Source organism: Strix uralensis, chromosome 2 (genome assembly GCF_047716275.1).
Source record: "Strix uralensis isolate ZFMK-TIS-50842 chromosome 2, bStrUra1, whole genome shotgun sequence".
NCBI lineage: Eukaryota > Metazoa > Chordata > Aves > Strigiformes > Strigidae > Strix > Strix uralensis.
The window spans coordinates 138,173,152-138,188,222 of NC_133973.1; positions in this window are offsets into that span (position 1 = coordinate 138,173,152).

Consider the following 15,071-nt stretch of genomic DNA (forward strand, 5'->3'; position numbering starts at 1 on the left):
CCAGTTCCTCGGTGAGAGAGGTCAGCTCTTGGGGAGCTCAGTCAGAGAGCTCGGTGAGAGAGCTCGGTGAAGGTGGATCTGCGTAGGCCCGCAGAGGCCTGGAGAAGCAGCAAGGCTTGGAGGAGAAGCAGGCCTTGGAAGAGAGATACGAAGCCGTGCTAGTGTGAAGAAGATGGCAGCACCGAGACTGCCTGCGTGGTATGGAACTGTTTGTGGGGTAAGAGTATTGATGACTGTCTAGGTGCTGATTTGCGTATTATGAAGTAAGAGCTTGGATGAGAGCAAAAGTATGTATTATTGTATGAGTATGTATTAATGTAAGAAGAGAGGAAAAGAGATATTAAAGAACATAAACAGCCCCTGCCCTGCAGAAAGAAAGAAGAACATTGTGACGTGTGAATTATTTTGGCCGCTACAAGTTAATACAACTTACTACAACTCAGTAGAATTTAAAGCAACTTATTACATTTAATACAGGGCGGCAGGCAGAGGGGCTGGTCCCCGCTGTGCTGGAGGGGGCTGCAGGGATACCCCAGCCCAGAGCTCACGGCAGGCTGGGGAGGAAGGGGGGGTGCTCCCTGAGCCCAGCACCCACCCTGCAGCACAGCACCCAACCCCCAGTCCAGCATCTAGCCCCGCCTAACATCTGCACCCCCACCCCCAAATCCAGCCCCACAATCCAGCTGCCACCCCCTGGCTCTGGTGGGTGCTCCCCAGCACCAGGATCGGGCCCCACCCAAGGAGCAAGACCCCAGCCCCACTATCCGGACTCCAGCCCCAGTGACAGAACCCCAGGCCCAGTATGGAGACCCCAGGCCCAGTATCAAGACCCATCAGAGCTGCAAAAATGACGTCCTTGGGCACAATCCTGTCCGAGGCCCCTCACAGCAATGAGCACCAACTGCTGGCAGCCATCGGCTAGCAGGCATGCGCTCCCCCCTTGAGACTTTGGGCTCACAAATCCAAGCTTTCAGCACTCAACACCCAAACCTCAGTTTGCGGCAGAAAAAGAGCCGCCGTCGCTGTGGCACAAGAGTCAGAGGTCCCTCAGCTGGAGCGGATGCGGTCGTTCCTTTGGCCAGTGCTGATCAGTAAATGGCAAGTATGGAAGCACAGAGGGATCGGCGGGCAACGCCCCGCTACTCGCTACCCCCCCATTGGGACGGGACACAAAGATGGTCCCGTGAAGGTTCCTACGTGGATCTCGGGCGTTACACGCAGGCAGGCAGAAAGCGCCACGTCCCAACGCGCCGGGGCCTGTCCTCAGCTACGGGGTCTCTCAGCTACGTTGGCCCCGGGGACCTGAGCGGTTTGGCTCTGAGCCTCCAAGCGTGCCATGCCGCGCCGTGCCGACACAGGGGTCCCTGATTTCGAGGGGGACACTCCAGCCCCTCCTGAGCCCCTCGCAGGGGGAAGGGTGTGGCAGGGGGGGCTGCCGGGTGTCACAAAGGAGGCTCTGCCCGCCCTGTGACGTCACAAAGGGGGCTCTGCCCGCCCTGTGGTATCACAAAGGGGGCTCTGCCTGCCTTGTGATGTCACAAAGCGGGGCTTGGCCACCCTGCGACGTCACTAAGGGGGGTCCACCCGCCTGCCCCAATATAGAAGGCCGCAGCCGCACTGGGCCCACAGACATGGCGCGTGGCAACGGGCCCACCCTGGCCCAGAGGCTCCCGCTACTGATGCTCAACATGCTGCTCTTCCTGACCAACACGTCGAGGGCCAAGAGCTTCTGGGTAGGTGATGCTGCACCGCACTGTGCCGGGGGGGTGGGATGCTGTGGGGTGGTGTGGTGGAGGCTGTGGTGTGGGGGCTGTGGGGGGCTGTGGCCTTGGCCCGCGAGCCGCTCACGTCTCACCCAGCTCTTGGGGTCCTGCAGGGGATGAGGAAGAAGGCGAAACGTTCCCGAAGGAGAGCCAAGGGCCAGACGGAGAAGCCGACTGCTGAGCAGTCCCGGCCCCGAGCACCCTGCAAACGGCTGACACCCCACGGCAGCCCTGAGCTCACTCCGTCTACTTCCTCGGCGGCTTCTCCACCAACAGAGAGACGAATGAAGGAGCCCGCACCGACCCTGGAGACATGGTGAGTGCCGGGGGAGACCCCCAGATCCTGCCCCAGCCCCTCAGCCCGTGCCCTGCCCGTCCCGCCGGAGGGGCCGCGGTGCAGAACGTTCACTTCCCTCTGCTCTGCAGTGCCAGCGCGAAGGCGCCAAGCATGGAGGACCTGTGGCAGCTGCCTGACATAGACTCTGTGGGAACCCACTCGTCAAGTGTCTCTGTTTCCTCAGGGAGTTCTTATTATATTGACACCCCGGAGGGCCGCATACGGATGCCCAAGATATGCTCTGTGGGCTCCCCGTCATCAAGAGGCTCTGTTTCATCGGGAAGTTCCTATTATATTGACACCCCGGAGGGCCGCATACGGATGCCCAAGGTATGCTCTGTGGGCTCCCCATCATCAGGAGGCTCTGCTTCATCGGGAAGTTCCTATTATATCGACACCCCGGAGGGCCGCACACAGATGCCGAAGATATGCTCTCCGGGCCCCTTCTTGTCGAGCAGCTCTAGATCCACAGACACTCTCCTGGAGCGCAGGCTTGCTGCCATGTCGGAGCAGGTGGCGGCACAAGAGCACTCGGGACCCGCCCAGTCCCCCGAGGATGATCAGGGGCTGGTCGCAAGAGCGGGCGGCGATGAGACCCTCCCCAAGGAGCGCCCCCAGCCCCCCACCTGCAGGGAGGTGGAGGCGAAGCTGCGGCAGCCGGGAGACAAAATGTGGCTCAATGGGCAGAGAGTGGAGCTGCCACGGGGGCTCCTGGACACAGACGAGGCTGTGGATGGGGACCAGATCAGGAGGAACAATGTGACCCCGGACAGGAGTGCCCGGCTCTGGCAGTGTCTCAAGGCCTGCTGGCAATGGTGCTTACAGTCCTGCTGCTGCTATTGCTTCCCCAAGCCCCCAAGGTGACAGCACTGGTCCCAGAGGAGCAACGGGCACCCCGGAGACAGCAGACGGGGGTGTAAGGCTGGGAAACTCCCTGATATCGTAAAAAATTAAATGATCTTTTCTCCATCCCTGGTGCCGTGGTTCTTCCACCCAGCCCTTGATGCGCCTTCTCCCCCGTCCCTTTGCCAAACCTCCCCTTTGGGTCCCTTGCTGACCCCGCCCTCCTCTGCCGGGTCTCCCCCAGGTCCTGGCTCCGAGCTCCCCCGGGCTTTGTCACCTCCGTCCGGCCCTGCGTCCGTAAGCACCACGACGGGGACGTTTTCTTGGCCCAGAGCTGCTCCTGCCAGAGCAGGCAGGGACTGTGCCTGCCTTCACCCTGCCTCCTGACCCCCTCCAGAGCCCAGGGGCTGCGGGGCACCAACTGCAGTAACAGGGTGATTGGACAGGTCAGCTCATTGGCTCTTTTCACCGAAAATCCAATCCCCTGAAGGCGCACAGCTGACTTCTCCATCCTCCTGCATTACCCACCAAGGGCACCCGGGCCCTGGGACAAAAGCAATCCCACGCATGGCTTTACCTTTCCCGATGCAGGAATAACCCAGACTGTCTGCCCCAGCACAGTTTTAATGCCCACTGCGGGGACTTTATCCCCATCTACAGTACGTCGGGGGGTTGGTGGAGCGGGGCCACCCTGCTTGGCAGATCCTCTGCCATTGACTCACCAGGGGGCTTTTGCTAAATGCACCTCCCAGGGTTTGTTCCCAGTTCCTCGGTGAGAGAGGTCAGCTTTTGGGGAGCTCAGTCAGAGAGCTCGGTGAGAGAGCTCGGTGAAGGTGGATCTGCGTAGGCCCACAGAGGCCTGGAGAAGCAGCAAGGCTTGGAGGAGAAGCAGGCCTTGGAAGAGAGATACGAAGCCGTGCTAGTGTGAAGAAGATGGCAGCACCGAGACTGCCTGCGTGGTATGGAACTGTTTGTGGGGTAAGAGTATTGATGACTGTCTAGGTGCTGATTTGCGTATTATGAAGTAAGAGCTTGGATGAGAGCAAAAGTATGTATTATTGTATGAGTATGTATTAATGTAAGAAGAGAGGAAAAGAGATATTAAAGAACATAAACAGCCCCTGCCCTGCAGAAAGAAAGAAGAACATTGTGACGTGTGAATTATTTTGGCCGCTACAAGTTAATACAACTTACTACAACTCAGTAGAATTTAAAGCAACTTATTACATTTAATACAGGGCGGCAGGCAGAGGGGCTGGTCCCCGCTGTGCTGGAGGGGGCTGCAGGGATACCCCAGCCCAGAGCTCACGGCAGGCTGGGGAGGAAGGGGGGGTGCTCCCTGAGCCCAGCACCCACCCTGCAGCACAGCACCCAACCCCCAGTCCAGCATCTAGCCCCGCCTAACATCTGCACCCCCACCCCCAAATCCAGCCCCACAATCCAGCTGCCACCCCCTGGCTCTGGTGGGTGCTCCCCAGCACCAGGATCGGGCCCCACCCAAGGAGCAAGACCCCAGCCCCACTATCGGGACTCCAGCCCCAGTGACAGAACCCCAGGCCCAGTATGGAGACCCCAGGCCCAGTATCAAGACCCATCAGAGCTGCAAAAATGACGTCCTTGGGCACAATCCTGTCCGAGGCCCCTCACAGCAATGAGCACCAACTGCTGGCAGCCATCGGCTAGCAGGCATGCGCTCCCCCCTTTTCTTGAGACTTTGGGCTCACAAATCCAAGCTTTCAGCACTCAACACCCAAACCTCAGTTTGCGGCAGAAAAAGAGCCGCCGTCGCTGTGGCACAAGAGTCAGAGGTCCCTCAGCTGGAGCGGATGCGGTCGTTCCTTTGGCCAGTGCTGATCAGTAAATGGCAAGTATGGAAGCACAGAGGGATCGGCGGGCAACGCCCCGCTACTCGCTACCCCCCCATTGGGACGGGACACAAAGATGGTCCCGTGAAGGTTCCTACGTGGATCTCGGGCGTTACACGCAGGCAGGCAGAAAGCGCCACGTCCCAACGCGCCGGGGCCTGTCCTCAGCTACGGGGTCTCTCAGCTACGTTGGCCCCGGGGACCTGAGCGGTTTGGCTCTGAGCCTCCAAGCGTGCCATGCCGCGCCGTGCCGACACAGGGGTCCCTGATTTCGAGGGGGACACTCCAGCCCCTCCTGAGCCCCTCGCAGGGGGAAGGGTGTGGCAGGGGGGGCTGCCGGGTGTCACAAAGGAGGCTCTGCCCGCCCTGTGACGTCACAAAGGGGGCTCTGCCCGCCCTGTGGTATCACAAAGGGGGCTCTGCCTGCCTTGTGATGTCACAAAGCGGGGCTTGGCCACCCTGCGACGTCACTAAGGGGGGTCCACCCGCCTGCCCCAATATAGAAGGCCGCAGCCGCACTGGGCCCACAGACATGGCGCGTGGCAACGGGCCCACCCTGGCCCAGAGGCTCCCGCTACTGATGCTCAACATGCTGCTCTTCCTGACCAACACGTCGAGGGCCAAGAGCTTCTGGGTAGGTGATGCTGCACCGCACTGTGCCGGGGGGGTGGGATGCTGTGGGGTGGTGTGGTGGAGGCTGTGGTGTGGGGGCTGTGGGGGGCTGTGGCCTTGGCCCGCGAGCCGCTCACGTCTCACCCAGCTCTTGGGGTCCTGCAGGGGATGAGGAAGAAGGCGAAACGTTCCCGAAGGAGAGCCAAGGGCCAGACGGAGAAGCCGACTGCTGAGCAGTCCCGGCCCCGAGCACCCTGCAAACGGCTGACACCCCACGGCAGCCCTGAGCTCACTCCGTCTACTTCCTCGGCGGCTTCTCCACCAACAGAGAGACGAATGAAGGAGCCCGCACCGACCCTGGAGACATGGTGAGTGCCGGGGGAGACCCCCAGATCCTGCCCCAGCCCCTCAGCCCGTGCCCTGCCCGTCCCGCCGGAGGGGCCGCGGTGCAGAACGTTCACTTCCCTCTGCTCTGCAGTGCCAGCGCGAAGGCGCCAAGCATGGAGGACCTGTGGCAGCTGCCTGACATAGACTCTGTGGGAACCCACTCGTCAAGTGTCTCTGTTTCCTCAGGGAGTTCTTATTATATCGACACCTCGGAGGGCCGCACACAGATGCCGAAGATATGCTCTCCAGGCCCCTTCTTGTCGAGCAGCTCTAGATCCACAGACACTCTCCTGGAGCGCAGGCTTGCTGCCATGTCGGAGCAGGTGGCGGCACAAGAGCGCTCGGGACCCGCCCAGTCCCCCGAGGATGATCAGGGGCTGGTCGCAAGAGCGGGCGGCGATGAGACCCTCCCCAAGGAGCGCCCCCAGCCCCCCACCTGCAGGGAGGTGGAGGCGAAGCTGCGGCAGCCGGGAGACAAAATGTGGCTCAATGGGCAGAGAGTGGAGCTGCCACGGGGGCTCCTGGACACAGACGAGGCTGTGGATGGGGACCAGATCAGGAGGAACAATGTGACCCCGGACAGGAGTGCCCGGCTCTGGCAGTGTCTCAAGGCCTGCTGGCAATGGTGCTTACAGTCCTGCTGCTGCTATTGCTTCCCCAAGCCCCCAAGGTGACAGCACTGGTCCCAGAGGAGCAACGGGCACCCCGGAGACAGCAGACGGGGGTGTAAGGCTGGGAAACTCCCTGATATCGTAAAAAATTAAATGATCTTTTCTCCATCCCTGGTGCCGTGGTTCTTCCACCCAGCCCTTGATGCGCCTTCTCCCCCGTCCCTTTGCCAAACCTCCCCTTTGGGTCCCTTGCTGACCCCGCCCTCCTCTGCCGGGTCTCCCCCAGGTCCTGGCTCCGAGCTCTCCCGGGCTTTGTCACCTCCGTCCGGCCCTGCGTCCGTAAGCACCACGACGGGGACGTTTTCTTGGCCCAGAGCTGCTCCTGCCAGAGCAGGCAGGGACTGTGCCTGCCTGCACCCTGCCTCCTGACCCCCTCCAGAGCCCAGGGGCTGCGGGGCACCAACTGCAGTAACAGGGTGATTGGACAGGTCAGCTCATTGGCTCTTTTCACCGAAAATCCAATCCCCTGAAGGCGCACAGCTGACTTCTCCATCCTCCTGCATTACCCACCAAGGGCACCCGGGCCCTGGGACAAAAGCAATCCCACGCATGGCTTTACCTTTCCCGATGCAGGAATAACCCAGACTGTCTGCCCCAGCACAGTTTTAATGCCCACTGCGGGGACTTTATCCCCATCTACAGTACGTCGGGGGGTTGGTGGAGCGGGGCCACCCTGCTTGGCAGATCCTCTGCCATTGACTCACCAGGGGGCTTTTGCTAAATGCACCTCCCAGGGTTTGTTCCCAGTTCCTCGGTGAGAGAGGTCAGCTTTTGGGGAGCTCAGTCAGAGAGCTCGGTGAGAGAGCTCGGTGAAGGTGGATCTGCGTAGGCCCGCAGAGGCCTGGAGAAGCAGCAAGGCTTGGAGGAGAAGCAGGCCTTGGAAGAGAGATACGAAGCCGTGCTAGTGTGAAGAAGATGGCAGCACCGAGACTGCCTGCGTGGTATGGAACTGTTTGTGGGGTAAGAGTATTGATGACTGTCTAGGTGCTGATTTGCGTATTATGAAGTAAGAGCTTGGATGAGAGCAAAAGTATGTATTATTGTATGAGTATGTATTAATGTAAGAAGAGAGGAAAAGAGATATTAAAGAACATAAACAGCCCCTGCCCTGCAGAAAGAAAGAAGAACATTGTGACGTGTGAATTATTTTGGCCGCTACAAGTTAATACAACTTACTACAACTCAGTAGAATTTAAAGCAACTTATTACATTTAATACAGGGCGGCAGGCAGAGGGGCTGGTCCCCGCTGTGCTGGAGGGGGCTGCAGGGATACCCCAGCCCAGAGCTCACGGCAGGCTGGGGAGGAAGGGGGGGTGCTCCCTGAGCCCAGCACCCACCCTGCAGCACAGCACCCAACCCCCAGTCCAGCATCTAGCCCCGCCTAACATCTGCACCCCCACCCCCAAATCCAGCCCCACAATCCAGCTGCCACCCCCTGGCTCTGGTGGGTGCTCCCCAGCACCAGGATCGGGCCCCACCCAAGGAGCAAGACCCCAGCCCCACTATCGGGACTCCAGCCCCAGTGACAGAACCCCAGGCCCAGTATGGAGACCCCAGGCCCAGTATCAAGACCCATCAGAGCTGCAAAAATGACGTCCTTGGGCACAATCCTGTCCGAGGCCCCTCACAGCAATGAGCACCAACTGCTGGCAGCCATTGGCTAGCAGGCATGCGCTCCCCCCTTTTCTTGAGACTTTGGGCTCACAAATCCAAGCTTTCAGCACTCAACACCCAAACCTCAGTTTGCGGCAGAAAAAGAGCCGCCGTCGCTGTGGCACAAGAGTCAGAGGTCCCTCAGCTGGAGCGGATGCGGTCGTTCCTTTGGCCAGTGCTGATCAGTAAATGGCAAGTATGGAAGCACAGAGGGATCGGCGGGCAACGCCCCGCTACTCGCTACCCCCCCATTGGGACGGGACACAAAGATGGTCCCGTGAAGGTTCCTACGTGGATCTCGGGCGTTACACGCAGGCAGGCAGAAAGCGCCACGTCCCAACGCGCCGGGGCCTGTCCTCAGCTACGGGGTCTCTCAGCTACGTTGGCCCCGGGGACCTGAGCGGTTTGGCTCTGAGCCTCCAAGCGTGCCGTGCCGCGCCGTGCCGACACAGGGGTCCCTGATTTCGAGGGGGACACTCCAGCCCCTCCTGAGCCCCTCGCAGGGGGAAGGGAGTGGCAGGGGGGGCTGCCGGGTGTCACAAAGGAGGCTCTGCCTGCCCTGTGACGTCACAAAGGGGGCTCTGCCCGCCCTGTGGTATCACAAAGGGGGCTCTGCCTGCCTTGTGATGTCACAAAGCGGGGCTTGGCCACCCTGCGACGTCACTAAGGGGGGTCCACCCGCCTGCCCCAATATAGAAGGCCGCAGCCGCACTGGGCCCACAGACATGGCGCGTGGCAACGGGCCCACCCTGGCCCAGAGGCTCCCGCTACTGATGCTCAACATGCTGCTCTTCCTGACCAACACGTCGAGGGCCAAGAGCTTCTGGGTAGGTGATGCTGCACCGCACTGTGCCGGGGGGGTGGGATGCTGTGGGGTGGTGTGGTGGAGGCTGTGGTGTGGGGGCTGTGGGGGGCTGTGGCCTTGGCCCGCGAGCCGCTCACGTCTCACCCAGCTCTTGGGGTCCTGCAGGGGATGAGGAAGAAGGCGAAACGTTCCCGAAGGAGAGCCAAGGGCCAGACGGAGAAGCCGACTGCTGAGCAGTCCCGGCCCCGAGCACCCTGCAAACGGCTGACACCCCACGGCAGCCCTGAGCTCACTCCGTCTACTTCCTCGGCGGCTTCTCCACCAACAGAGAGACGAATGAAGGAGCCCGCACCGACCCTGGAGACATGGTGAGTGCCGGGGGAGACCCCCAGATCCTGCCCCAGCCCCTCAGCCCGTGCCCTGCCCGTCCCGCCGGAGGGGCCGCGGTGCAGAACGTTCACTTCCCTCTGCTCTGCAGTGCCAGCGCGAAGGCGCCAAGCATGGAGGACCTGTGGCAGCTGCCTGACATAGACTCTGTGGGAACCCACTCGTCAAGTGTCTCTGTTTCCTCAGGGAGTTCTTATTATATCGACACCTCGGAGGGCCGCACACAGATGCCGAAGATATGCTCTCCGGGCCCCTTCTTGTCGAGCAGCTCTAGATCCACAGACACTCTCCTGGAGCGCAGGCTTGCTGCCATGTCGGAGCAGGTGGCGGCACAAGAGCGCTCGGGACCCGCCCAGTCCCCCGAGGATGATCAGGGGCTGGTCGCAAGAGCGGGCGGCGATGAGACCCTCCCCAAGGAGCGCCCCCAGCCCCCCACCTGCAGGGAGGTGGAGGCGAAGCTGCGGCAGCCGGGAGACAAAATGTGGCTCAATGGGCAGAGAGTGGAGCTGCCACGGGGGCTCCTGGACACAGACGAGGCTGTGGATGGGGACCAGATCAGGAGGAACAATGTGACCCCGGACAGGAGTGCCCGGCTCTGGCAGTGTCTCAAGGCCTGCTGGCAATGGTGCTTACAGTCCTGCTGCTGCTATTGCTTCCCCAAGCCCCCAAGGTGACAGCACTGGTCCCAGAGGAGCAACGGGCACCCCGGAGACAGCAGACGGGGGTGTAAGGCTGGGAAACTCCCTGATATCGTAAAAAATTAAATGATCTTTTCTCCATCCCTGGTGCCGTGGTTCTTCCACCCAGCCCTTGATGCGCCTTCTCCCCCGTCCCTTTGCCAAACCTCCCCTTTGGGTCCCTTGCTGACCCCGCCCTCCTCTGCCGGGTCTCCCCCAGGTCCTGGCTCCGAGCTCTCCCGGGCTTTGTCACCTCCGTCCGGCCCTGCGTCCGTAAGCACCACGACGGGGACGTTTTCTTGGCCCAGAGCTGCTCCTGCCAGAGCAGGCAGGGACTGTGCCTGCCTGCACCCTGCCTCCTGACCCCCTCCAGAGCCCAGGGGCTGCGGGGCACCAACTGCAGTAACAGGGTGATTGGACAGGTCAGCTCATTGGCTCTTTTCACCGAAAATCCAATCCCCTGAAGGCGCACAGCTGACTTCTCCATCCTCCTGCATTACCCACCAAGGGCACCCGGGCCCTGGGACAAAAGCAATCCCACGCATGGCTTTACCTTTCCCGATGCAGGAATAACCCAGACTGTCTGCCCCAGCACAGTTTTAATGCCCACTGCGGGGACTTTATCCCCATCTACAGTACGTCGGGGGGTTGGTGGAGCGGGGCCACCCTGCTTGGCAGATCCTCTGCCATTGACTCACCAGGGGGCTTTTGCTAAATGCACCTCCCAGGGTTTGTTCCCAGTTCCTCGGTGAGAGAGGTCAGCTTTTGGGGAGCTCAGTCAGAGAGCTCGGTGAGAGAGCTCGGTGAAGGTGGATCTGCGTAGGCCCGCAGAGGCCTGGAGAAGCAGCAAGGCTTGGAGGAGAAGCAGGCCTTGGAAGAGAGATACGAAGCCGTGCTAGTGTGAAGAAGATGGCAGCACCGAGACTGCCTGCGTGGTATGGAACTGTTTGTGGGGTAAGAGTATTGATGACTGTCTAGGTGCTGATTTGCGTATTATGAAGTAAGAGCTTGGATGAGAGCAAAAGTATGTATTATTGTATGAGTATGTATTAATGTAAGAAGAGAGGAAAAGAGATATTAAAGAACATAAACAGCCCCTGCCCTGCAGAAAGAAAGAAGAACATTGTGACGTGTGAATTATTTTGGCCGCTACAAGTTAATACAACTTACTACAACTCAGTAGAATTTAAAGCAACTTATTACATTTAATACAGGGCGGCAGGCAGAGGGGCTGGTCCCCGCTGTGCTGGAGGGGGCTGCAGGGATACCCCAGCCCAGAGCTCACGGCAGGCTGGGGAGGAAGGGGGGGTGCTCCCTGAGCCCAGCACCCACCCTGCAGCACAGCACCCAACCCCCAGTCCAGCATCTAGCCCCGCCTAACATCTGCACCCCCACCCCCAAATCCAGCCCCACAATCCAGCTGCCACCCCCTGGCTCTGGTGGGTGCTCCCCAGCACCAGGATCGGGCCCCACCCAAGGAGCAAGACCCCAGCCCCACTATCGGGACTCCAGCCCCAGTGACAGAACCCCAGGCCCAGTATGGAGACCCCAGGCCCAGTATCAAGACCCATCAGAGCTGCAAAAATGACGTCCTTGGGCACAATCCTGTCCGAGGCCCCTCACAGCAATGAGCACCAACTGCTGGCAGCCATTGGCTAGCAGGCATGCGCTCCCCCCTTTTCTTGAGACTTTGGGCTCACAAATCCAAGCTTTCAGCACTCAACACCCAAACCTCAGTTTGCGGCAGAAAAAGAGCCGCCGTCGCTGTGGCACAAGAGTCAGAGGTCCCTCAGCTGGAGCGGATGCGGTCGTTCCTTTGGCCAGTGCTGATCAGTAAATGGCAAGTATGGAAGCACAGAGGGATCGGCGGGCAACGCCCCGCTACTCGCTACCCCCCCATTGGGACGGGACACAAAGATGGTCCCGTGAAGGTTCCTACGTGGATCTCGGGCGTTACACGCAGGCAGGCAGAAAGCGCCACGTCCCAACGCGCCGGGGCCTGTCCTCAGCTACGGGGTCTCTCAGCTACGTTGGCCCCGGGGACCTGAGCGGTTTGGCTCTGAGCCTCCAAGCGTGCCGTGCCGCGCCGTGCCGACACAGGGGTCCCTGATTTCGAGGGGGACACTCCAGCCCCTCCTGAGCCCCTCGCAGGGGGAAGGGAGTGGCAGGGGGGGCTGCCGGGTGTCACAAAGGAGGCTCTGCCTGCCCTGTGACGTCACAAAGGGGGCTCTGCCCGCCCTGTGGTATCACAAAGGGGGCTCTGCCTGCCTTGTGATGTCACAAAGCGGGGCTTGGCCACCCTGCGACGTCACTAAGGGGGGTCCACCCGCCTGCCCCAATATAGAAGGCCGCAGCCGCACTGGGCCCACAGACATGGCGCGTGGCAACGGGCCCACCCTGGCCCAGAGGCTCCCGCTACTGATGCTCAACATGCTGCTCTTCCTGACCAACACGTCGAGGGCCAAGAGCTTCTGGGTAGGTGATGCTGCACCGCACTGTGCCGGGGGGGTGGGATGCTGTGGGGTGGTGTGGTGGAGGCTGTGGTGTGGGGGCTGTGGGGGGCTGTGGCCTTGGCCCGCGAGCCGCTCACGTCTCACCCAGCTCTTGGGGTCCTGCAGGGGATGAGGAAGAAGGCGAAACGTTCCCGAAGGAGAGCCAAGGGCCAGACGGAGAAGCCGACTGCTGAGCAGTCCCGGCCCCGAGCACCCTGCAAACGGCTGACACCCCACGGCAGCCCTGAGCTCACTCCGTCTACTTCCTCGGCGGCTTCTCCACCAACAGAGAGACGAATGAAGGAGCCCGCACCGACCCTGGAGACATGGTGAGTGCCGGGGGAGACCCCCAGATCCTGCCCCAGCCCCTCAGCCCGTGCCCTGCCCGTCCCGCCGGAGGGGCCGCGGTGCAGAACGTTCACTTCCCTCTGCTCTGCAGTGCCAGCGCGAAGGCGCCAAGCATGGAGGACCTGTGGCAGCTGCCTGACATAGACTCTGTGGGAACCCACTCGTCAAGTGTCTCTGTTTCCTCGGGGAGTTCTTATTATATTGACACCCCGGAGGGCCGCATACGGATGCCCAAGATATGCTCTGTGGGCTCCCCGTCATCAAGAGGCTCTGTTTCATCGGGAAGTTCCTATTGACACCCCGGAGGGCCGCATACGGATGCCCAAGGTATGCTCTGTGGGCTCCCCATCATCAAGAGGCTCTGCTTCATCGGGAAGTTCCTATTATATCGACACCCCGGAGGGCCGCACACAGATGCCGAAGATATGCTCTCCGGGCCCCTTCTTGTCGAGCAGCTCTAGATCCACAGACACTCTCCTGGAGCGCAGGCTTGCTGCCATGTCGGAGCAGGTGGCGGCACAAGAGCGCTCGGGACCCGCCCAGTCCCCCGAGGATGATCAGGGGCTGGTCGCAAGAGCGGGCGGCGATGAGACCCTCCCCAAGGAGCGCCCCCAGCCCCCCACCTGCAGGGAGGTGGAGGCGAAGCTGCGGCAGCCGGGAGACAAAATGTGGCTCAATGGGCAGAGAGTGGAGCTGCCACGGGGGCTCCTGGACACAGACGAGGCTGTGGATGGGGACCAGATCAGGAGGAACAATGTGACCCCGGACAGGAGTGCCCGGCTCTGGCAGTGTCTCAAGGCCTGCTGGCAATGGTGCTTACAGTCCTGCTGCTGCTATTGCTTCCCCAAGCCCCCAAGGTGACAGCACTGGTCCCAGAGGAGCAACGGGCACCCCGGAGACAGCAGACGGGGGTGTAAGGCTGGGAAACTCCCTGATATCGTAAAAAATTAAATGATCTTTTCTCCATCCCTGGTGCCGTGGTTCTTCCACCCAGCCCTTGATGCGCCTTCTCCCCCGTCCCTTTGCCAAACCTCCCCTTTGGGTCCCTTGCTGACCCCGCCCTCCTCTGCCGGGTCTCCCCCAGGTCCTGGCTCCGAGCTCTCCCGGGCTTTGTCACCTCCGTCCGGCCCTGCGTCCGTAAGCACCACGACGGGGACGTTTTCTTGGCCCAGAGCTGCTCCTGCCAGAGCAGGCAGGGACTGTGCCTGCCTGCACCCTGCCTCCTGACCCCCTCCAGAGCCCAGGGGCTGCGGGGCACCAACTGCAGTAACAGGGTGATTGGACAGGTCAGCTCATTGGCTCTTTTCACCGAAAATCCAATCCCCTGAAGGCGCACAGCTGACTTCTCCATCCTCCTGCATTACCCACCAAGGGCACCCGGGCCCTGGGACAAAAGCAATCCCACGCATGGCTTTACCTTTCCCGATGCAGGAATAACCCAGACTGTCTGCCCCAGCACAGTTTTAATGCCCACTGCGGGGACTTTATCCCCATCTACAGTACGTCGGGGGGTTGGTGGAGCGGGGCCACCCTGCTTGGCAGATCCTCTGCCATTGACTCACCAGGGGGCTTTTGCTAAATGCACCTCCCAGGGTTTGTTCCCAGTTCCTCGGTGAGAGAGGTCAGCTTTTGGGGAGCTCAGTCAGAGAGCTCGGTGAGAGAGCTCGGTGAAGGTGGATCTGCGTAGGCCCGCAGAGGCCTGGAGAAGCAGCAAGGCTTGGAGGAGAAGCAGGCCTTGGAAGAGAGATACGAAGCCGTGCTAGTGTGAAGAAGATGGCAGCACCGAGACTGCCTGCGTGGTATGGAACTGTTTGTGGGGTAAGAGTATTGATGACTGTCTAGGTGCTGATTTGCGTATTATGAAGTAAGAGCTTGGATGAGAGCAAAAGTATGTATTATTGTATGAGTATGTATTAATGTAAGAAGAGAGGAAAAGAGATATTAAAGAACATAAACAGCCCCTGCCCTGCAGAAAGAAAGAAGAACATTGTGACGTGTGAATTATTTTGGCCGCTACAAGTTAATACAACTTACTACAACTCAGTAGAATTTAAAGCAACTTATTACATTTAATACAGGGCGGCAGGCAGAGGGGCTGGTCCCCGCTGTGCTGGAGGGGGCTGCTGGGATACCCCAGCCCAGAGCTCACGGCAGGCTGGGGAGGAAGGGGGGGTGCTCCCTGAGCCCAGCACCCACCCTGCAGCACAGCACCCAACCCCCAGTCCAGCAT